The sequence below is a fragment of the Bubalus bubalis genome, chromosome 6, assembly GCF_019923935.1.
Source record: "Bubalus bubalis isolate 160015118507 breed Murrah chromosome 6, NDDB_SH_1, whole genome shotgun sequence".
Lineage (NCBI taxonomy): Eukaryota > Metazoa > Chordata > Mammalia > Artiodactyla > Bovidae > Bubalus > Bubalus bubalis.
In genome coordinates, this window is record NC_059162.1 from 88,536,177 (window position 1) to 88,561,355 (window position 25,179).

The 25,179-nt window shown below is 42.2% G+C and overlaps 1 protein-coding gene across 24 annotated transcripts in view; it reads left to right on the plus strand.

Annotated features, from left to right (window-relative positions):
• The window catches only part of DAB1 (DAB adaptor protein 1), a 1,348,091-nt gene that overhangs the window by 993,666 nt on the left and 329,246 nt on the right, over nt 1-25,179 (plus strand). The window contains exon 3 of one of the 24 annotated variants that reach the window (XM_044944951.2): nt 2,620-2,723. The exons of the other annotated variants lie outside the window; for them this stretch is intronic. The gene's annotated coding sequence lies outside the window, so the exon portion shown is untranslated. The remainder of the gene's footprint in view (nt 1-2,619; nt 2,724-25,179) is intronic. 24 annotated transcript variants of the gene reach the window in all.

The window sequence follows — 25,179 nt, forward strand, 5'->3', positions numbered from 1 at the left end:
TTGTGGCTTCTGTGTGAGGGTTGTGATAGGAATACAGAATATGAACAGTAGAATTATGGAAAGGTAGGATACTGGGATGACAGGCATTTTCAAATGCAGGCGGTTAGCTTGGAATTTGTTCCTTGAAGTGTTGTCAACATGAACATGTTTTTTCTAAGGCCCGTTCCCTGCCAGCCTTTTAGCCCTCTCCATATATGGCATGCTGCGATTCATGGGGTCACAAAGAGTCGGACACGACTGAGCGACTGATCTGATCTGATCTGATCTATGTATACTCAGCCATAGGTATACATATGTCCCCTCCCTCTTGAACCTCCCTCCCATCTCCCTCCCCATCCCACCCCTCTACAGAGCCCTGGTTTGAGTTCCCTGAGTCATACAGCAAATTCCCTTTGGTTATCTATTTTACAGATGGTAATGTAAGTTTCCATGCTACTCTCTCGATAGATCCTGCCCTGTCCCTCCTCCTCCCATGTCCATAAGTCTGTTCTCTATGTCTGTGTCTCCACTGCTGCCCTGCAAATAATTTCATCAGTCCCATCTTTTTAGATTCCATATATATGTGTCAGTATGATATTTGTTTTTCTCTTTCTGACTTCACTCTGTATAATAGACTCTCGGTTCATCCACCTCATTAGAACTGACTCAAATGTGTTCCTTTTTATGGCTGGGTAATATTTCATTGTCTATATATACCACATCTTCTTTATCCATTTATCTGTCGATGGGGATCTGGGTTGCTTCCATGTTCTAGCTATTGTAGATAATGCTGCAGTGATCATTGGGGTACATGTATCTTTTTTTTATTTTGATATCCTCAGGTTATATGCCTGGTTAGGGGGATTGCTGGATCATAAGGTTTTATTCCTAGTTTTTAAGGGAATCTCCATTCTGTCTTCCATAGTGACTGTGTCCATTTACATTCCCACCAACAGTGCAAGAGAGTTCCCTTTTCTTCACAGCCTCTCCAGCATTTATTGTTTGTAGACTTTTTAATGATGGCCATTCTGACCAGTGTGAGATGATATCTCATTGTAGTTTTGATTTGGATTTCTCTAATAATGAGTGATGTTGAACATCTTTTCATGTGTTTGTTAACCGTCTGTGTGTCTTTTTGGAGAAATCTCTGTTTAGGTCTTCTTCCCACTTTTTGATTGGATTGTTTATTTTTCTGGTATTGATTTGTATGAGCTGCTTATGTATTTTGGAAATTAATCCTTTGTCAGTTGTTTCATTTGCTATTATTTTCTTCCATTCTGAGGGTTGTGCTTTCACCTTGTTTATAGTTTCCTTTGCTGTGTAAAAGATTTTAATTAGGTTCCACTTGTTTGTTTTTGGTTTTATTTCCACTTCCCTGAGATGTGGGTCATAGAAGATCTTGCTGTGACTTATGTCACTGAGTGTTCTGCCTATGTTTTCCTCTAAGAGTTTTATAGTCTCTGGTCTTACATTTAGGTCTTTAATCCATTTTGAGTTTATCTTTGTGCATGGTGTTAGGAAGGGTTCTAATATCATTCTTTTACATGTAGTGGCCCAGTTTTCCCAGCACCATTTATAGAAGAGGCTCCCCATGTTCGTTTTTTAAAACATTTTTTATCTCTTTGGCTCTGGGGAAGAATAACTTTGGCAAAGTCAGTGATTCGTCTACTCACATCTCTAGGGGCCATAGTGGAGCCACCTAGCCCACGGAATGGAAATCCTTTCCTTTGCATTCTGGTTCAGTTCTCTGGCAAGCTCGAGCATGTACATTTCCCTTCTCTTGCCAAGGCACAGGAGGTGTGTTCTGACACATGCTCTCATTTTGGTGATCTCTTAACCTTCTTTTTTCCCCTGACATCTTCCATGCAGAGCGAACCATTTGAACACTCGATTGCCAGATTTGGCAGCAGGTCTAAAGAGGCCCCATCTGCAGCCCTGGAAGGCTGGATGATAGTTTCCCCATGGGTCATGGAGAGATGCATTCATACTCTCAGGAAAATTACTAACAAACTCCTCTGTAGAAGCCACCTGGTGCTGCATAACGGTGATGCATGGGATAATTCCTTGGAAGATCAGTGTTGCTCTTTCTCTTCTCCAACAGCTCATGCTCTAAATTATCCCAGGAAATCCCTAAGTGTGATCCTGGGCTTGTAGTCCTACCTAAAGTTCTTGTAAAGAGGGTTCTGTGTGGGAAAAGGTTGGGAAATGCTGCCTGTTATGGAGTGAATGTTTGTGTTTCAATAGTAGTCATATACTGAAACCCTAACCCCCAGATGTGAAGATATTTGGCTTACCAGGTGGTGCCACTGAGTGGTCAAAATCTACCTGTTAATGCAGGAGATGCAAGAGATGCAGTTCAATCCCTGGGTCAGGAAGATCTGGAGGAGGTCATGGCAACTCACTCCAGTATTCTTGCCTGGAGAATCCTATGGACAGAGGAGCCTAGCAGACTACAGTCTATGGGGTCACAAAGAGTCAGACACTACTGAGTGAGCACTCACAGGTGAAGATATTAATGGATGGGGCTTTGGAGAGACACTTAGTTTAGATGAGATCATGAGGGCAGTGCCCCCATGATGGGATTAGTGCCCTATAAGAAGTGATAACAGAGGGCTTTCTCTCTGTCCCTGCCATGTGAAGATACAGCAAGAAACCACCATCTGCAAGATAGGAAGAGAGCTCTCACCAGAAACAATCTGCTGGCACCTTGATCTTGGACTTGCCGGCCTGCAGAAGTGTGAGAAGTGAGTGTATTACTGAAGCCCCCAGCCTGTGGTCTTCTGTTATGGCAGCCTGAGCTGACTAGAAAGCTACCTGCACCATCTTTTTGGTGTTGAGCAGAACATCATGCATCATTTCCCAGTGAAGGGGAGCAGGGTGGTGGGGGAGACTTCTACTCCATGAAGGGGAGCAAGGGTCATCACAGTGCCAGCTACCAGCAGTAGAAGTCCAAGCACTTCTGCACTCTGCATCTTGGTATCAGAGTTGCTAAGGAAACAGTGCAGTCAGGCAGTGGATGGAACAGCTCTTATGTGGCAAAGAGACAGAACAAAATCAGCCCCAATAGTGGGTGCTGATCCCTCAAGGCAAAAGCAAGGCAATTGGCCTACACGCCCTGACCATGGAGTCGGAAATATTGAAAGTTGGGAGTGTACCTGAGGGCCACTGATGCACATCCTTAAACAGAACAGAGGAGAACACACTGAGTCTGAAACAGGAAAAAATATTTCCATAAAGGCAATAAGCCAGACACAACTGTTAGCACTTTATAAAGGAGGATTCCAGGCCCCTCAGGGACCATTCTTATGTGGCTGAACAGAGGTTGGGGGATTCCATGCATGAGACTGCCATTCCCAACAGAGAATCACAGTGTTCATGGTAACACTAAAGGCTCTAGAAATCCTGCAGTGGAGAGGAGAGTGTTTTCCATATGCATCTGTACATAGAGCCCATTTTCAAAACACTTCTGTTTCCTACTTTTCTCCAGAGGTCACTTTTGGAAAAGTTGGATTAGGTCATAATTTTCCCTCCTTTGCTTCCAGCTTGGGAATCTATGTGTCTGGATCAGACAGAACATGAGCATTGTCTTTTTCATTTGATTGTGAGAATGGATGTCCTGATGATTGGCTTGTGTCTTAGTTTGGGCTGCTGTAATAAAGTACCATAGAAACTATGTAGCTTATAAACAATAGAAATTTATTTTTCACACGTTTGGAGACTGGAGGTCTAGATCAGGGTACCAGTATGGTTAGATCCTGGTAAGGGCCCTCTTGAGGACTGTAGACTGCTGACTTCACTGTGGTATCACATAGTAGGAGGGGTGAGGGAGCTCTCTGGGGCTTCTTAATACACACACACACACACACACACACACTCTATAAAATAGCACAATCAAAAAATGGGCCAAAGAACTAAATAGACATTTCTCCAAAGAAGACATCCAGATGGCTAACAAACACATGAAAAGATGCTCAACATCACTCATTATCAGAGAAATGCAAATCAAAACCACTACGAGGTACCATTTCACACCAGTCAGAATGGCTGCAAACCAAAAGTCTACAAGTAATAAATGCTGGAGAGGGTGTGGAGAAAAGGGAACCCTCTTACACTGTTGGTGGGAATACAAACTAGTACAGCCACTATGGAGAACAGTGTGGAGATTCCTTAAAAAACTGGAAATAGACATACCTTATGATCCAGCAATCCCACTGCTGGGCATACACACTGAGAAAACCAGAAGGGAAAGAGACACGAGTACCCCAATGTTCATCGCAGCACTGTTTATAATAGCCAGGACATGGAAGCAACCTAGATGTCCATCAGCAGATGAATGGATAAACAAGCTGTGGTACATATACACAATGGAGTATTATTCAGCCATTAAAAAGAATACATTTGAATCAGTTCTAATGAGGTGGATGAAACTGGAGCCTATTATACAGAGTGAAGTAAGCCAGAAAGAAAAACACCAATACAGTATACTAACGCATATATATGGAATTTAGAAAGATGGAAACAATAACCCTGTGTATGAGACAGCAAAAGAGACACTGATGTATAGAACAGTCTTATGGACTCTGTGGGAGAGGGAGAGGATGGGAAGATTTGGGAGAATGGCATTGAAACATGTAAAATATCATGTATGAAATGAGTTGCCAGTCCAGGTCCGATGCACGATACTGGATGCTTGGGGCTGGTGCACTGGGACGACCCAGAGGGATGGAATGGGGAGGGGGGAGGGAGGAGGGTTCAGGATGGGGAACACATGTAAACCTGTGGCAGATTCATTTTGATATTTGGCAAATCTAATACAGTTATGTAAAGTTTAAAAATAAAATAAAATTAAAAAAAAAAAAAAAAAAGAAACGTGGAAAAAAAAAAAAAAAAAAAAAAAAAAAGCACTAATCTCATTTGTGAAGGCTCCACCTTCATGACCTAATCTCCTCCCTTCTCATGACATAATCACCTCCCCAGAGCCCCACCTCCTAATACCTTCACACTGGGGATTAGGATTTCAACATAGGAATTTTAGGGGGGACACAAACAGCAACTTGATTCCAGAGCTTTAGGGAAAAGAGCAACAAGACATGGTCTCTGTCCTTCTGAAGCTCACAGTCTGATAGATAGTAAAATATGTAAATATCTGGTTACAGTCACAGCACCTCCATAGAACCAGGCTATGCATATAGTGTTTCATTTAGTCTTCACACTGAACCTGCACGCAGGTGATGCTTATCACCCTTCTGGAGGTGAGGAGAACAAGGTTCAGGAAGGTTAAGTGGTTTGTTGAAAGCAGCGGGGTTGAGTTCTCACCTTTGCCCTCCTTCCCACTCTGCTTCATTGTGTAACCTACGCTTACAGAGCAGACTGACCCCTTTTAGCTGCAGCAAAAACACGGGGGTCTGAGAGTCCAGAGGAGGGGCAGGGCAATTTGTACTAGGGATTCAGCAAGGTGTACATTAAGTGCCAGCGGAGGTGAGTTGTTCTGCCTCCTGCCTCTTGTCTGCCTGCCTTCAGCTTGAGCTTGGCCTGAAAGGAACTTGGAATTGAAGTTCAGGGAAGTCTAGTGGCTTCTCTGGAAAGGGGAAGTAAAAGGTGAGGAAGGAGACAATGGGGTGGGCTCTAGAGTCTGTGTGCCTAGCAGGCAAGGCTTATTTGGGAATGGGGCAAATGTTCCTAGAGCCCCACTCGGGGCAGGACACCAAGATATTAGTACAGAAAGGAGACAGTCTCAACCCTGAATCTCGAGTGGTTTTGAAGGAATCAGTTGAAACCCAAACAGAGCTACACATGGAGTGACTGGAGCATGGAGGAGGGGAGCTGCTCCGTGCTGTGCTGGTGTGGAGGGTGGTGGGAGGCGAGACAGGATCGAGACTGTTTTTAATGGATGCAGAGTAGAAAGTAGGCTTCCCTGGTAGCTCAGCTGGTAAAGAATCCACCTGCAATGCAGGAGACCCTGGTTCAATTCCTGGGTCGGGAGATCCCCTAGAGAAGGGATAGGCTACCCACTCCAGTATTTTGGGGCTTCCCTGGTGGCTCAGACGGTTAAGAATCCACCTGTAATGCAGGAGACCTGTGTTCGATCCCTGAGTTGGGAAGATCCCCTGGAGGAGGGTATAGCAACCTACTCCAGTATTCTTGCCTGGAGAATCCCCCAGGGACAGAGGAGCTTGGTGGGCTACAGTTCGTGAGGTCACAAAGAGTCTGACATGACTGAGCAACTAAGCACAGCCCATAGTACAGAGTCAAAAACGGTGCCTTAAAGAATACTTGGGAGCTTACTGGAAGCAGAGAGGACTTGGCAAAACCAGGGCAGGGCCTGAGCAAAGGCTTCGAAGCTGAGGAGGATGGATGTTGCGGGGAGGGGGACTGGCTAGAGATGTAGCTTGGAGATACAGGCAGCAGGAAAGGCAGGTGAGGGCTACCCTGGAAGACCTTCAGAGCCCTGCCACATGGATGCATTTAGACCATACGCAATTCCCATCTTAGTCTCCTCTCCAATATACACTGCTAATTGAATGTTTTTTTATAGACTCCAAGGCCTGCATTAACACGGTCTACTTTTAATTCCGTACAATGGGGGGAAAAATCTCTTGGTTTTATTGACTGCTTCTTTATCTGACTTCACCTAATTGGAAAATAAACAGATAAAATGATACCTTTACTGCTAATGAATAATTCATGTTCTCTTTGTCTTTTGTCATAAAAGAGAGAGCCCAGCAGATCTGTCTTTAAATTAGGATATCTGGTAGGTGAGAGAAAAATGTGAGCGATTAACTCCAAATTGAGTTTCGTGTGAATTTCTGAGAGTCGGCGTCCTCCTCTGTAATGAAGTTTAGATTGGTTCACGTAACGGTTCACCTGGCTCTCGTGGAGCCCAAATTCAGAACATATGAGTGCGATTGACCTGTTAATTTGAAATGTTTTAATCTGCATAAAAATGGATTGTATTAATTGTTTCCCATTAACCAGGGCTGACGATAATGTCTGCTTGAATTAGGCTGACTCTTCCTCTGTCTTAGCCCTTTGCGGTTTCATGTGCCCCAGACACAGGTAACTTCTCTCTCCTCCACGTCAGTCATCTGAACGGGATGGGCTGTGTTGCTCTCAGATTAGACAGAAACCCACCCACCATCTGCAGATACAAGTACACATCATCCTCACACCAACTCCACCTCTTGACCCCTCTCTCAGAAGTGTCCCTCTTTTCTAATTAGCCTTGGTAACATTTCTCTACCCTAATCTCAGTGGTTTGCATCATTTTCGAAATCTCGGTAAATAACTTTTAACTCCTTACAGCAGTCTGTGCTTCAGGAAGAAAAAAAGAAGACTGGAATGGAAAAATCCGATTTAAAAAGTAATGTTACTCTTAATTATTTTACAAACATACTCTGCGATCTCTAGGGGCTGGACACTTTGCTGTGGACTGAGGATGTCCAATGTGTTTGCACCTGATTCTGTCCTTGAAGACATCATGGTCTGGTTGTGGAGATATTGCTTTCATGTAATAAAAGTTCTGTTATGGTTCAAATCAACCTTGTAGGGAAAGTCCCAGGCCACAGCTACAGTTAAATGAGTGAGTGAATCCATGGAACTCAGAAACACTGAAGTTTCCTGAATGTGCCCTGGGTTTTGTTTTTCCTCCCACGATTATAAAGCTAGGTCTAGTGATTTGATGGGCCTGGGATAACTTTCCTGTTTATAATTCAGTGAAATCATAGCCTTTTCTGGGAAGCCTTCCTCAGCCACCATCAGCCTCTTGTCTCATTAGGTGCCCTCTTCTGGGCTCTCACAGCTCCTGTCATAAACAAACTGCCGTTGTATTTATCTTACCATTTGCTTGTCTCTTTCAGTCAGCTGGAATGAAAGGTTCAGTGTGCAGTAAATAAGGAGGCAAGACTGAAGGTGGAATTAAGGGAGAATTAGATGGTATATCTTAGGCCTGCATTCCTCAACGTGTGGTCCATGGACCAGCAGCTTTAGCATCTCCTGGCAGTGAATTAAAAATACAGAATCTCACCCTCCACCTCAGACCTACAGACTCAGCATCTGATTTTTTTTTATTACTGAGTTATAGTTACTTTACAGTGTTGTATTAGTTTCAAGTGTACAGCAAAATGATTAAGTTATACATATATGTTCTTTTTCAAGTTCTTTTCCATTATAGTTTATTATAAGATATTGCGTATAGTTCCCTGTGCTATACATTAAGTCCTTGTTGTTTACCTATTTTATACATGCTAATTCCAAACTCCTAATTTATCTGCATACATACCCCGCCACTATCCTTTTTGGTAACCATAAGTTTGTTTTCTATGTCTCTGAGTCTGCTTCTATTTCATAAATAAGTTCATTTGTATCGTTTTTTAGATTCCACATATAAGTGATCATATGATAATTGTCTGTCTTTGTATGGTAATCTCTAGGTTCATCTTGCTGCAAATGGGATTATTTCATTCTTTTTTATGACAGAGAAATATGCCGTTGTGTACATATACCACATTTCCTTTATTCATCATCTTATGATGGACATTTAGATTTCAGCACCTGAATTTTAACATATCTCAGAGATTCATGTGTACATTAAAGCTTGAGAAATACTTGGGGTTGTGTAGGCTATTGTTTCTCAAATTTGGCTGTGCGTTGGAATCACCTGAAGGTCTTTGTAAAGTACTGATGTTTGGGTCACCCATACAGCTTCTGATATACTTGCTTGGGGTGTGTGCAGTTAGAAGCTCTCCAGGTGATGCTAATATGTGGCCACATACGTGAGCCACCTCTAGACTCTTGTTTCCTAACTTCTGTCTCCTATCATAGAATTTGCTGTGCTGTGTAGTCATTTTCATTTGTTGGTCTGTCTTCCCTCCCTCTCAAGGACAAGGGATCTCATATATCCTGAGATTCTTAAATAGTATCTCTCACTGAACACTGGTTTCTTAAAGTGGATGGAAATGAACCAGAGTGGAGGCCTTGAGTGCTGAATTTGAGGACGACTGTGTGTGTGTGTGTGTGTGTGTGTGTGTGTGTGTGTGTGTGTGTGTGTGTTAGTCACTCCATCATGTCCAACTCTTTGCAACCTCATGGGCTGTTGCCCACCAGGCTCCTCTGTCCATGGAATTCTCCAGGCAAGGATATTGGAGTGGAGTGGGTTGCCATTTCCTTCTCCAGAGGACAACATTTAGGAGAACCTATTTTAAAAAGTACTGTCAATAGCTTGGATGAAGAATTGCGGCATGGTTATTAATATAGATGGCACAAAAATGATTCAGAATGTTCTCAGTTGGTTAAAGTCTACAGGATATATCAAGTTGTGGGAGCTCAGAGTTGATGGGAAGAGGGTTGGGTGGGGAAGACCCAGTATATTCTCTCTCAACAAGAGGAGACTTCCAGGTTTAATTTAGTTAACCTCATGCCCTCGATGCTGCAACAGTGATTATTTATCTGGCTACTAAGAAAATCACAATACAGTTTTCAAATGCATTCATGGAAGTACAGTACAGTGTTTACTCACACAACTACTAAATGGCTGTATCTCCTCTGGATACCATGCTTTATGAAAAAAGGCAGCAGAGACATCACTTTGCAGGCAAAGGTCCGTGTAGTCAAAGCTGTGGTTTTTCCAGTATTTACGTACAAATGTGAAAGTTGGACCATAAAGAAGGCTGAGTGGCGAAGAATTGATGCTTTCGAACTGTGGTGTTGGGGAAAACTCTTGAGAGTCCCTTGGACAGCAAGGAAATCTAACCAGTCAGTCCTAAAGGAAATTAACCCTAAATATTCATTGAAAGGAGTGTTGCTGAAGCTCCAATACTTTGGCCACCTGATGCGAAGAGCCAACTCTTTGGAAAAAATCCTGATGCTGGGAAAGATTGAGGGCAGAAAGAGAAGAGGGCAACAGAGGATGAGATGGTTGGATGATATCCCTGACTAAATGTACATGGGTTTGAGCAAACTCCAGGAGATAGTTAAAGACAGGAAAGCCTGGAGTGCTGCAGTCCATAGGGTCACAAAGAGTCGAACTTGACTTAGCGACTGAACAACAACAGCCACGCTTTGAGAAACTAGCAAACATAGTGGATAATATAGAAATCATGTCAAGGGAAGGGGTGTGTGGGAATGAATGCTTTCAGAAGAGAGGGTGTGGCAAGGACCTGATTGTTGTTTTCCAAAGTATTGATTGTTGTGTGAGAGCAGAATTGTGCCGTGCTACTCCACAGGGCAGAGCTAGGGCCAATGGAATTCACGGAGGCAGATTTTGGCTCAACATAGGGAAGACTTGGTGCCAGTGAGAACCATCCAATAATAGAAGCAGCTGCCTGGGGAGATGGTGCGATGAGCGAGCTCTCTATCTTTGGAAATGTTCTAGCGGCGCCTGGATGGCCATCTGTCGTGGGTATTGTGGAAAGATGCATGCATGCGGTGTATGAACAGAATTTTGTGGATCATTTTACTGGTAGTAAATGTGACTGCTGTGTGCTGAGTGTCCGTGACGTGTGCCAGGTACTACGGTAGGCAAGTTTGTATCCATTATCATGTTTAATCCTTCTACAGCCTTAATAAAGGTGACAGTTATTCCACTTTAACAGAAGTAATGGGCTCAGAGCTAGGATTTGAACCCTGTGCTTTCTGACCTCTAAACCATAATCTTTTAACTCTTACCATCTGCCTTTTGTGGTCCCTTCCCTCTCTGCTGCTGCTGCTGCTGCTAAGTCTCTTCAGTCGTGTCTGACTCTGTGCGACCCCATAGACAGCAGCCCACCAGGCTCCCCCGTCCTGGGATTTTCCAGGCAAGAACACTGGAGTGGGTTGCCATTTCCTTCTCCAATGCATGAAAGTGAAAAGTGAAAGTGAAGTTGCTCAGTTGTGTCCGACTCTTCGCAATCCCGTGGACTGTAGGCTACCAGGCTTCTCCATCCATGGGATTTTCCAGGCAAGAGTACTGAAGTGGGGTGCCGTTGCCTTCTCCCCTTCCCTCTCTAAGATTCTGCAATTTCAGGTGTATTTAGACACCAGATTTGAAGTGACCTTTTAGCATCTGTGTAGAAAAGATCCATTGGAGAGCTGGCCATGAAAGTTTGGGAGTTGAGAGAGTGGTCAGGATGACAGATGTGGACCTGAGCATGCTCTGCCAAGACATGAGGGTTGATGCCATTGCCTTGGTAAGATTCTCAAGGTGGTGACTGAGGACCGGAGAGAGGTCCGGAGCAGAGAGAGAGAGTGTGGGTTGACTCCACTTTGCTGGAAATCAAAGCCACAATAGAAGCCACGAGCCCTGCTTTCTAGGTCGGAAGGAATGAATTGTTACTGCATGTTGGAAACTTGATTTTTAACCTAAGTAAAATGCGAATGCAGCTACAAATGTTCATGTTCTAGATGAAGACAATTCAAGTCAAGTGGTGAAACTGGAGTCAGTATAACACAGTGACTCATGGTAAAGCTTTCACCCGACTTGAAATCTGCTTCTCTTAGCTGTATGTCCCTCCACACATCACCTTCCTGTGCCTCAGTTTCATCATCTGTAAAATGGGGATGGTAACATTCTCTTCAGGATACCCTATAGGTTTATTAGGAAGCTTAAGGAGGATAATGCACATAAGATGCTTGACAGTGGCTGGGATACATGGAAAGCACTTGGTATTTATATTCAGATTAGTTATTAAATCTAAGTAAACCCTAAAGTAACACAAATGTAATAGTTTACTTAAGACATTCTGTTATCTCCTGTATTCAGATCGAGCCACACTGTAAGAATTCAGCTATATTTTAAAACATTTAAATGCACAACCAATACCATTAGTTAATCAAATATTTTAGGTTAAAATTCCATCTATTTTTTGTGATTTATAAACTATTAATATACTTCCTCATTATAGTACCTAATCTACCATACAGAATTGAGACAGCACAACATAGATGTTAAAAGAAGGAATGTGTAGTCACACTCCCTGGGTTTAGATTTTAACTTTACTCGTCCTGTGACTTGGAGCAGTTTACTTAGTCTGTCTAAGTCTCAGTTCCTCTCCACTAAGGTGGAGCTAATAGTAATACCTACCTCACAGGGCTTAGAGATCAAATGAGATTATATAGAGAGTACTTAGAAAGTTGCTTAGGTACCGTCAACATAGTAGGCATTCAGCAAATGATGAAGATGATGATGTATCTTGTAAGACAAAGAAATTTAAAATGTCTTGGAGCCCTTGGGGTTCTGTATATATCAGTATTGATTATATAATCCTGTGTGTGTATGTACATAATCTATAGACAGGTTTTTTTCTATGAGCACGAAAGTAATACATTATCCATGGGTGAGCTTGTAGGGGGTCTGTGATGCTCCTGAAATTGTAGGCAAAACCTGTGAGTATGCATGTTTTTATGGGGAAGATCTGTGCCTTCATTTGCTTCTCTCTGACTTTGTAAAGTTTAAGACGTGTTAGCATGAGAAACTTGGAGTGGAATGGGAAACTGTTAGTGAGAGCAAAATGAAACCCTGGTTGCAAGTGATCAGGAAGAAAGTCATTTTGTTATCCCATATAGCAGAGATTCAGAGGTAGGTGGTCCCAAGATCAGTGTAGTGGTTCAAGGATGTGATCAGGTGCTGAAGTTCTTTCTACTATGTGTCATACTTAGATTAATGCTTTATGGTCCCAGAATAGCTACCACAGAAACAAGTACCACATCCGCATATGACATCACTGAAAACACAAAGAAGCCATGACAGCCAGGATGCTACGGTAGAGCTTTCATTATTTGTCTCCTTTCTTTTATCATAGATTTAAAACAAAACAGACAAAACCCCCCAGAAATTCCCCAGGAAGAACTCTCAAAAAGCAAGAGACCTCCATCCCTGTTTATTCTTTATGTGCCAGAATGGATTCATATCACCACTTCCAGCCAGAAGGGAAGCCAAGAAAGCATGTGTTTGGCTTTTTCAGCATCTCTAAGGGAGGTGGGCAAGCAGAAGAGGTAGTGTGGGTTGAAGAGCTTTCTAACATCCGTGCACCAAAGAAAACATGTGAGCTGATGTGCCACACAGAGGTCACGCCAAGTATTTGCATGTTGAGGGGAGGGACAGTTGTTTGTAAGAGACAGACAATATCTAGAGAAAGAAGCAGGGGAAAGAGGCAGGACTTTCAATGGCTTCAAGATGCTTTACCCTAAGCAGGCATCATTCATCAGTGAGTAATGTAGAGGAAGTGCCTGGATTCCAAATATATGAGTAGAAAAGCTGTCATGGAAGAGTCAGCCAGCAGCTCTTGTTTGCAGCTGCTGCTGCTGACCCACATTTGCCCTCCGCCAGTCCTCAGCTGCTGATCCTACCTCCTGGGAGCCGGTCCGTGAGTGCTGCCAGGATGCAGATGCCCATCTCCATAGCTCCCCCCGCTGCTCTCCAGATAAGCTGTTCCTGGGGAAGGAGAGTGGCACCTACAGTAGTAACAGGTCTAGTAATTAGCAGCCGCCCCGGGCCTTACAACATTTCTAAAGAAGACGAGGTGATTCAGTAAGATCTGTCCCCACCCCTGAGAGTCTCCCAGATGGAGAAACAGGTGGGGGTCCCCAATGCTAATGACAGGGAGGCCTTTAACCTGCAGTTGTTAGAGGGCAAGGGACAGGAGATGTGGGACAGATGCAAACCACGTGGACATGGAGTCTGCATGTTGGTTGTTGATGGAAGAGCCTATTTTTATACATGACCTTGACAAATTGTGCTGCTCTAAAGGGCAGAGAATCCACTGAACTGTGATGGTGCAATCATGTCAAAATAAACATGCAAAATGTGAAAATACTATGCAAAGCCCAAACATTGCTCCGTCTCCTCACTGCTTAATCCAGAGGCTCAGGAGTTGGATGAACGTTCATTTTTTGTGTGTGTTTATTGGTAAATAAAAGTTTGAGTGTTTAATAATGCATTTGTCATACTGAATCAAATACACTAAATTACTGCAATAATTATTTTCTCCAATAGAGTGGATGAATATAATAAGATCAGTAAAGAATTTGTACATCTCCCCTGGGAGCTAGGGAGCATCTCAAAGAAGATGTAATTCTTGAACTGATTCAGGAAGGCTTAGTAGCAACCTGCTAGTTTATGGAGGTTGTGGGTATTATCAGGGCTTTTGTGTAGCTATTTTAGGTGGAGAAATAGCACCTAAAGGGCAAAAAATTGTAAAATTCAACGAGCATTTGATATTCTATTCACTAGGCACTTTCTCCCCCTCTTCAGAAAAAGAAAATCCACTTTTCTCCTCCCGGAGATGCTTCTTTACCACCTCAACTGTGTGGTTGGATTGGAGCGAGTATTCAATTCCAGCTCTGTAGATACATTTCATTGGACTGGAGGTAAATGATGATTCAGGACCAATCAGAATCATTCCTGGGATCTTTTAAGCTGCATATGGGAGAGAGATTTCAGTCAGCTCATCACTAGGGACAAACTGAGAGTAAGGTATGGGATTTGTTGAGAGCTCTGACTCTCTCATTTGGAGTTACTCCTGATGCAGAAACCACACACTTAGATCAAAGTGGCATTGGTTGTAAAATTTCATAAGCATAGTCCCTCTATCTCTTTCATTTCTGTGTTTACCTTTGCAAAAGCAGACTGGGTTCTTCCAAATGGTAGAAATCAGGATCAGCAGTGACTTCTGTATTTCACTTCTCATTGGGGTCAGGTGAAATGTGAGAGACATTAAAAAAAAACAGTAAAATTTTATAAATAAGACAGTCTTGTAGAATGTTAGGATAGTGTTTTTCAAGTATTGATATCAGCTAGAGAATTTCCTATCACACAGATTTTGACTTGGTAGATCTGGAATTGTCCTTAAGATTTGCATTTCTAACAAACTCCTGTGTTGATATTGATGCTTTTCGTTCAGAGACCCCACATTGAGCAGCAAAGTGTTCAAAGATGATGCTTAAGAATTGAGGAAATTTGAAAAGCTGGTATATTATATGGTAGCATGGGAACACAGGTAGACTTGAGTTGTAATTTTTCAGTAGGGTGATTAGGGTAGGCTCATGAAAGTGACACCTGAACAGACTTGAAAAAAGATGATTGTATTTACGTGACTAAAAATAAATAAAAGTTTTATATATATATACACACACATATATATATATGTGTGTGTATATATATATATATAAAATTTTCTGTTTTAAAACACCTGTTAGTTAGCTATTGCTGCTTTACCCTCAAACTTTGCATCTTAGACCAAGAAGCATGTAGATTCCTCAGTTATGGTAGGTGGCCTTAGCTAGTTAGCTAGTTGTTCTTTCTCAGGATCTCTAATAAGACTACAGTCAAGGTGTTGGCCAGGGCTGCTGCATCCATCTCAAGGCTGGCATGGGATGGATCTGTTCCCAAGCTTGCTCTTGTGGCTGTTGGCAGGCCTCCGTTCCTCACAGACTGGTGGCCAGCAGCCGCCTTTAGCTTTTTGCCATGTGGGTCTCCCCATAGGGCCGATCTCAAATATGGCAGCAGACTTCCATCGGAGTAAGCAACGTGGGGCAGGTCGGGGGGAGGGCCACAAAGGGTGGCCAGCAAGAAGGAAGCCAGAGCCTTTCTGTAACCTAATTTATCAACTGACTTCTCATTACTTTTGCTATATTCTAATTATTAAAAATGGGCCACTAGGTCTAGCTCTTACTCAGAGGGGAGGAAGTCACCAAAGACATGAGTACCATGAGTCAGGACTCACTGGAGGCCATTTTAGAGGCTGCCTACTGCAGAGTGTATTTGCGGATCCTATCAAAAACTTGGGTGTCTTATGGCTTAAAACAGATAGTTGTTACTGCCAGTTTGTTTAGCAAAGAGGATCATGGGAAATTCTTGGCTCCCAGCAGAAACCAGGATGGGCTCAAATGGTTCTGATCGAGCTAGATAGAGTTGGCTTTGGCCGATCTTCAACTCTGGAGGTGGGTCCAAGCCTGCTTCTTTTCTGAGACGTTCAGGCAGAGCCTTGTAGGCCACCTGTGGGCTTGTGGGCAGCTGAGCTCTGACTGACCCCCTGGCCATTTTAGTGCTACCAATAAAATTGCCTGAGGAGCCTGCCAAGGAGACAGATGCTGCTGCTGGAGAAACACCTTCTGTAGCCTGGCATTTGTCCGGTAATTGCTCTCCAAGAGAAAATAAACTCTTCACGTGAGAGGGAAGGTGGATGGTGCCTGATTGTCAAGTAGAGAGATGATTTAGAACAAGTGCTACAAGTAAAGTGCCAAAGATTTTATTAAAAAATAGAAGATATGTGTTTGGAGCTAAAGTTAGGCTTTTAAAAAATCTACTGACTCAGGAAATGCTTCTTGTTTTCCAGGCATAGACTAATACACAGTGAATTGAATTACATGCAGAATGCCTCACCTGTTCCCTTACTCTGGTTCCATTTGCAGTCATATTTCTTTTGCAGTCAGATTTCTTTTGCAATAGAGAGTACCACTATTTCCTTCTGGCTTATAGATTCATAATGTAGAAGGAAAACACTGGCTTAGGACTGGCAGTAGTCTTGGGCAGAAGGTTCAACCTGTCAGAGATACAGGTTTCATCCTCAGGTTTGTTATCTTTAAGTTGGGATAGTAAACGCTTCCCTCATAAAGTTGTTTTCTTTATTTTTATTCATTTTTAATTTTTATTGAAGTGAAATTGATTTACAGCATTGTCTAAGCTTCAGGTGTACAGCAAAGTAGATCAGTTATACATATAACCACCCCACCCACTTTTTTTTATATTCTTTTCCCATATAGGCCAGTACAGAGTATTGAGTACTGTTCCCTATGCTATACAGCAGGTTCTTATTAGTTATTTTAAATATAATAATGTGTATATGTCAGTCCCTACCTCCTAATTTCTTCTCCCCCTTATCCCCTGGTAACCATAAGTTTGCTTTCTATATCTGTGACCCCTCTTCTTTTTGTGAATAAGTTTATACTTACCTTTTTTTTAGGGTTACACATATAAGCAATATAATATGATATTTGCCTTTCTGTGTCTGACTTCGCTTAGTGTGACAGTTTCTAGGTCTCTTCATATTGCTGTAGATAGCATTATTCCATTCTTTTTTATGGCTGAATAGTGTCCCAGTGTGTATATGGACCACGTCTTCTATATCTACTACTTTGATGGACTTTTAGGTTCTTTCCCTGTCCTGGCTGTTATAAATAGTGCTGCAGTGAACACTGGGATACATGTGTCTTCTTGAATTACGGTTTTCTCTGGGTTTATGCCCTGGAATGGGGTTGCTGGGTCATATAGTAGTCTATTTTTAGTTTATTAGGGAACCTCCATACTGTTCCCCATAGTTGAAAGTGAATGTGAAAGTTGCTCAGTTGTGTCCGACTCTGAGACCCCATGGACCATAATTCAGTCCATGGAATTCTCCAGGTCAGAATACTGGAGTGGGGAGCCTTTCCCTTCTCCCAGGGATCTTCCCAGCCCAGGGATCTAGTCCAGATTCTTTACCAGCTGAGCCACAAGGGAAGCCCAAGAATATTGGAATGGGTAGCGTATCCCTTCTCCAGCAGATCTTCCCAACCCAGGAATTGAACTGGGGTCTCCTGCATTGCAGGCAGATTCTTTACTAACTGAGCTATCAGAGTCCCCATAGTTGCCATACCAATTTACATGCCCACCAGTCATATAAGAAGGTTCGCTTTTCTCCACACCCTCTTTAGCATTTACTGTTTGTAGAATTTTAAGGTTGGCCATTCTGACTGGTGTGAGATGATACCTCATTGTAGTTTCAATGTGTATTTCTCTAATAATTAGAGAATAATTAGAAAATATGTTGAACATCTTTTCATGTGCTTTTTTAGCCATTTCATGAAGTTGTTTTAAAGATGAAGTTAACACCAGGGGAAGCTCCTTGCCACAGAGTAGATATATTAGATGCTGTCTTTATCGATGCTGTAGTTACAATAACAATACTAGGAGGAACTTTAAATGTGAAGTCCTCCATTATAGATGGGAAACTAAGGCCCAGAAGGCTAAAGGCATTTCCTGTGCTGTGCTGTGCTGTGCTTACTTGCTCTGTCCGACTCTTTGAGACTCAATGGACTGTAGCCCACCAGGCTCCTCTGTCCATGAGGATTCTCCGGGCAGGAATACTGGAGTGGGTTGCCATGCCATCCTCCAGGGGATCTTCCCAACCCAGGAATTGAACCCTGATCTCCCACATTGCAGGTGGATTCTTAACCATCCGAGCCTCCAGGGAAGCCCTACAGATCACATAATAGTTCTGTTCCACCCACCAACGCATCCATACATCCAGTCATTCACTCAACCATCTAATCATACCCACCCAGCCACCCATCTAATCAGTATGTATTGAGGTGTACTTTCTGACAATGCTGTTCTCATTGCAGTGGCTATAAAGACATGAAGAAGTCAGGAAAACTGCCTGCCCTCAAGGGATTTGATAGACAATGAACAAATGCATTACTGATAGATTATAAATGAAATAAATACTGTAAATAAATAGGGATTGAAATGATAGATAGAATTACTAGTTGGAGGGATACGAGGAAGCTGCTGCAGGTTAGGGATCTGGGAGAGGCCGATTTAAGAATGGCATCTGAAGGGAGACATGTAAGATAAGAAGGAACCAATGAAGGAATAGCAACCAAGGACCCTGATGGGAAAGAACAGGAAGATGGCCAGGGTGGTGGGCACTTCCTGGATCAGATGGGATATCTATGGTCATGCCCAGAAAGACACTTGCTTAAATGAAATTGTGAAATTTTGGTATGAAAGGTAAAGTAGGTTTCTTTAACAAAGGGTCTTTCAACATTTTAAAATATACTCATTCATTATGATTTTTCAAGAGATTGGGAACAAATATATAATAAAGTCTTTCAACAAGTTTTTAACCATGATAGCGTTCCTTTCCTCTTCCCTTCCTTCCATCCATCTCTCCCTTCTTCCATCTATTTCTTTTTATTTTTTGTTGTTGAGGTATAGTAGGTTTACTATGTTGTGTTATTTTCTGGTGTAGATTTAGATATATGTAAATATATCTAAATATTTATATATATATCTACACACTCTTAGTATATTTATGAAGCATATGAAATCAATAAATAAATTTCACCTGATATATATACATATATATATATTTATATATACTGAATCACTTTGCTGTACACCAGAAAGTAACATAGCATATATATTTGAGCTTCTGAGGTGGCTTTATGGTAAAGACTCCTCCTGCCAATGTAGGCAACTCAGATTAGACCCCGCGGTTGGGAAGAGTCTCTGGAGAAGGGATTGGCAGCTCATTTCAGTATTCTTGCCTGGGAGATCCGATGGACAGAGGAGCCGGGCAGGCTACAGACACTGGGGTCACAAAGAGTTGGGCGCACTAAGCGTGCATGCGCACATACATGTATATATATTCTTTTGGATCTGCCCATTTCTTATTTTTAAAGAGCATCCTAAAAAAATAGAGAGTTCTATGGGAAACCCTGGGGGCTTCCAATCCCGGGCTTCAGTTTCAGCCACAGAACCTGGGGTATTGATTTTTCTTCCAAGTGCTCTGATATGTATTATATATATATATATATTTGTTTCAGTTAATAGCCCATAAGAAAGTTGTGGTGAAATTTCTCTTTGGAGAGAAAATGTTTCCTTTCAAGTTCATTGTCATTATTCAGTATGCGCCTGTATTGAGAAATGGCCACATTCCCACAGCTATGGGGAGATTCAGAGGAGTTGATAAATGAGTAAATCACATAGGGAACAAACTCATGCCTCCTTCCAAAAGGCTTACAGTCTTTGAAGAATGCCTAAGTTACATTTTCTCAGGAATAACAATAACATAATATTAAGACCAAGGTCCATGAATCAAGGCAAATAGGAAGTGGTCAAACAGGAGATGGCAAGAGTGAATGTCGACATATTAGGAATCAGCAAACTAAAATGGACTGGAATGGGTGAATTTAACTCAGATGACCATTTCATCTACTACTGTAGGCAAGAATCCTTGAGAAGAAATGGAGTAGCCATCATAGTCAACAAAAGAGTCCGAAATGAAGTACTTAGATGCAGTCTCAAAAATGGCAGAATGATCTCTGTTCGTTTCCAAGGCAAACCATTCAATATCATGGTAATCCAAGTCTGTGCCCCAACCAGTAATGCTGAAGAAGTCAAACAGTTCTATGAAGACTTACAAGACCTTTTGGAACTAACACCCAAAAAAGATATCCTTTTCGTGATAGGGGGCTAGAATGCAAAAGTAGGAAGTCAAGAAACACCTGGAGTAACAGGCAAATTTGGCCTTGGAGTACAGAATGAAGCAGGGCAAAGGCTCATAGAGTTTTGCCAAGAGAATGCACTGGTCATGGCAAACACCCTCTTCCAACAACACAAGAGAAGACTCTATACCTGGACATCCCAAGATGGTCAACAGCACAATCAGATTGATTATATTCTTTGCAGCTAAAGATGGAGAAGCTCTATACAGTCAGCAAAAACAAGACCAGGAGCTGACTGTGGCTCAGATCATGAACTCCTTATTGCCAAATTCAGACTTAAATTGAAGAAAGTAGGGAAAACCACTAGACCATTCAAATATGACCTAAGTCAAATCCCTTATGATTATACAATGGAAGTGGGAAAGTAGATTTATTTATTTATTTATTTATTTTGCATTTTATTTATTTTTTTTTAAATTTTATTTATTTTTAAACTTTACATAATTGTATTAGTTTTGCCAAATATCAAAATGAATCCGCCACAGGTATACATGTGTTCCCCATCCTGAACCCTCCTCCCTCCTCCCTCCCCATTCCATCCCTCTGGGTCGTCCCAGTGCACCAGCCCCAAGCATCCAGTATCGTGCATCGAACCTGGACTGGCAACTCGTTTCATACATGATATTTTACATGTTTCACTGCCATTCTCCCAAATCTTCCCACCCTCTCCCTCTCTCACAGAGTCCATAAGACTGTTCTATACATCAGTGTCTCTTTTGCTGTCTCGTACACAGGGTTATTGTTACCATCTTTCTAAATTCCATCTATATGCGTTAGTATACTGTATTGGTGTTTTTCTTTCTGGCTTACTTCACTCTGTATAATAGGCTCCAGTTTCATCCACCTCATTAGAACTGCTTCAAATGTATTCTTTTTAATGGCTGAGTAATACTCCATTGTGTATATGTACCACCGCTTTCTTATCCATTCATCTGCTGATGGACATCTAGGTTGCTTCCATGTCCTGGCTCTTATAAACAGTGCTGCGATGAACATTGGGGTACACGTGTCTCTTTCCCTTCTGGTTTCCTCAGTGTGTATGCCCAGCAGTGGGATTGCTGGATCATAAGGCAGTTCTATTTCCAGTTTTTTAAGGAATATCCACACTGTTCTCCATAGTGGCTGTACTAGTTTGCATTCCCACCAACAGTGCAAGAGGGTTCCCTTTTCTGGGAAAGTAGATTTAAAGTAGTAGATCTGATAGACAGAGTTCCTGATGAACTATGGATGGAGGTTTGTGACACTGTACAGGAGACAGGGATCAAGACCATCCCAAAGAAAAAGAAATGGAAAAAGGTAAAATGTTTGTCTGAGGAAGCTTTACAAATAGTTGTGAAAGAAGAGAAGCAAAAAACAAAGGAGAAAAGGAAAGATATACCCATTTGAATGCAGAGTTCGAAAGAATAACAAGGAGAGATAAGAAAGCCTTCCTCAGTGATCAATGCAAAGAAATAGAGGAAAACAGTAGAATGGGAAAGACTAGAGATCTCTTCAAGAAAATTAGAGATACCAAGGGAACATTTCATGCAAAGATAGGCTCAATAAAGGACAGAAATGATATGGACCTACCAGAAACAGAAAATATTAAGAAGAGGTGGCAAGAATACACAGAAGAACTGTACAAAAAAGATCTTCATGACCCAGATAATCACAATGGTGTGATCACTCACCTAGAGCCAGACATCCTGGAATGTGAAGTCAAGTGGGCCTTAGGAAGCATCACTACAAACAAAGCTAATGGAGGTGATGGAATTCCAGTGGAGCTATTCCAAATCCAGAAAGATGATGCTGTGAAAGTGCTGCACTCAGTATGCCAGCAATTTGGAAAACTCAGCAGTGGCCATGGGACTGGAAAAGGTCAGTTTTCATTCTAATTGCAAAGAAAGGAAATGCCAAAAAATGTTCAAACTACTGCACAATTGCACTCAATCTCACAAGCTAGTAAAGTAATGCTCAAAATTCTCCAAGCCAGGCTTCAACAATATGTGAATCGTGAACTTCCAGATAAGCTGGATTTAGAAGAGGCAGACGAACCAGAGATCAAATTGCCAAGATATGCTGGATCATGGAAAAAGCAAGAGAGTTCTAGAAAAAAATATCTATTTCTGCTTTATTGACTATGCTAAAGCCTTTGACTGTGTGGATCACAATAAACTGTGGACAGTGCTTCAATAGGTGGGAATACCAGACCACCTTACCTGTCTCTTGAGAAATCTGTATGCAGGTCAGGAAGGAACAGTGAGAACTGGACATGTAACAACAGACTGGTTCCAAATAGGAAAAGGAGTTCGTCAAGGCTGTATATTGTCACCCTGCTTATTTAACTTATATGCAGTGTACATCATGAGAAACACTGGGCTGGAGGAAGCACAAGCTGGAATCAAGATTGCTGGGAGAAATATCAATAATCTCAGATATGCATATGACACCACCCTTATGGCAGAAAGTGAAGAAGAACTAAAGAGCCTCTTGATGAAAGTAAAAGAGGAGAGTGAAAAAGTTGGCTTAAATCTCAACATTCAGAAAACTAAGATCATGGCATCTGGTCCCATCACTTCATGGCAAATAGATGGGGAAACAGTGGAAACAGTGTCAGACTTTATTTTTCTTGGCTCTAAAATCACTGCAGATGGTGACTGCAGCCATGAAATTAAAAGACGCTTACTCCTTGGAAGGAAAGTTGACAAACCTAGATAGCATATTAAAAAGCAGAGACATTACTTTGCCAACAAAGGTCCATCTAATCAAGGTATGGTTTTTTTAGTAGTCATGTATGGATGTGAGAGTTGGACTATAAAGAAAGGTGAGTGTTGAAGAATTGATGCTTTTGAACTGTGGTGTTGGATAAGACTTTTGAGAGCCCCTTGGCCTGTAAAGAGATCCAACCAGTCCATCCTAAAGGAGATCAGTCCTGGGTGTTCATTGGAAGGACCGATGTTGAAGCTGAAACTCCAATACTTTGGCTACCTCATGCAAAGAACTGACTCATTTATCAAGACCCTGATGCTGGGAAAGATTAAAGATGGGAAGAGAAGAGGACGACAGAGGATGAGATGGTTGGATGGCATCACCGACTCAATGGACATGAGTTTGAGTGAACTCTGGGAATTGGTGATGGATAGGGAGGCCTGCCGTCCTGCCGTCCATAGGGTCGCAAAGAGTTGGACATGACTGAGCAACTGAACTGAACTGAACATCTGCTGGATCCCAGGCATGGTGCTGGATGAATTATAGATTAAACCAATAATGCTCACAAAGGTTTTGGAGGAAGGTGCCATCACTTCCATTTTTTGGTTAAGAAAATCATGGCCAATGTGGCCATTAGAGCAATAGCACCATACCTCAGGCCCCACTGTATTTTTAGAAGCCCAGGATCAATGTTTTAATTTTTTAAAATCAGAAGAAGGAAATGAACCTTTAGGGTTGAAGAGTACATTTGTTTTTAGGCCAACACTGTTGCGAATGGAATTTTAATATATATATTTTTAATGAAGAAGATGGGGCCTCTGAAAGTCACCATTGTGGGACCAGAGGAGGGCGCAGGAAAATTGAAAGTTTTTTAGAGCCATGTGGGGACACACAGATAGACACAATCCCAACCCTGCGTTCTTTCCCTCCCATCCTGAGGCCCTATTCTCAATTGCTTTGGTATTGTGTTAGTTGATCTGTCATGTCCAACTCTTTGTGACCCATGGACTGTAGCCTTCCAGGCTCCTCTGTCCATGGTATGCTCCAGGCAAGGATACTGGAGGGGATTGCCATTCCCTTCTCAGGGTTCTTCCCGACCCAGGGATCGAACCTGGGTCTCCTACATTGCAGGCAGATTCTTTACTGTCTGAGCCACCAAGGAAGCTTTTACCCGCCATTTTTTTTAGTCTAAGCATCCTTTCACAGAAACAGTGCTTGAAAACTAGGGCTCTGTATTGTTAATTTCAGCACCCCGTCTGGTCTGAGAGAACAAGACAGGGAGGCATAGAAAGAGGGCTTCCTCCCAGGATTCCTGGACAAAGGCACTAGCCCAGCCAGGGTCTTGATGAGAGCGAGGAGAGTTGATAGTCAGATTCTGCCCTGTTTTAAGCAGACAGTTCAGTCCTACAGAAGTTATACTGAGTGTGGAATTCTTCTCCTGGAGCCCTTGGATGATGAGTAAGTGGAAAAACAGGTGGAAAGCAACAGTGTTGAGGTTTGCACGCAGCCCCACTGCCCATCAGCTACTTTTCTGCCAATTAGAACCTTTGAAAAATTTGGCCTTCATTTCCCTGAGCAAGAGTCCAATGTCAGTGGAGGCCAATTTACATTCAGGGCACAAGGCACTTTCCTCTACTCTCCTGTGTAAAATGGAGTTTTACTAAAGCCTTTGGATGATTCTGGATTTCACAATGACTACATTTGATCCTGGGTACATTCGTCCATGGCCTGGTGATGTTTCCCATGGCATTTAGCTTCTGAGGCCATGCTGTCCTTTGACTGAGTTTATCATTAAGAAGTCTCTGAATTGTTACAGAAGGCAGTTGCTTTAGTAAAGGTGTAATGTGGTCTCTCTTTGAACCTCAATTTCCCTGTTTGTAAAATGAAAGGATGGGATGATTTCTAAACTCCTTTTGAGCTCAATTTTACTTTTTGAGCTACTACTAAGTGAAAGACCCTAAATTAAGGGCTGGGACTTGTTTGGGGGATCATCTGAGATTATGGATGGAAAATTGTCATGTAAATCTTATTCACCTTTATGTTAATGCAGAATAACAACTCTCAGTTAGTAGCGAATTAGAGTGGCCCAAGAATTTTACACACATACTTATTTTTTACATGCTTGTTTTTCTCCATAGCAGTAAAATTGTGAGATAAACCTTAGTGTTTGTATTTCAGAGATGAGGAATTTAGGCTTAGAGAGGTTAGGACACAGTAAAGCTCAGAACCAGGAACTGAGTCTAAGATTGACTTCACCTCATGGCTGCTGCTATT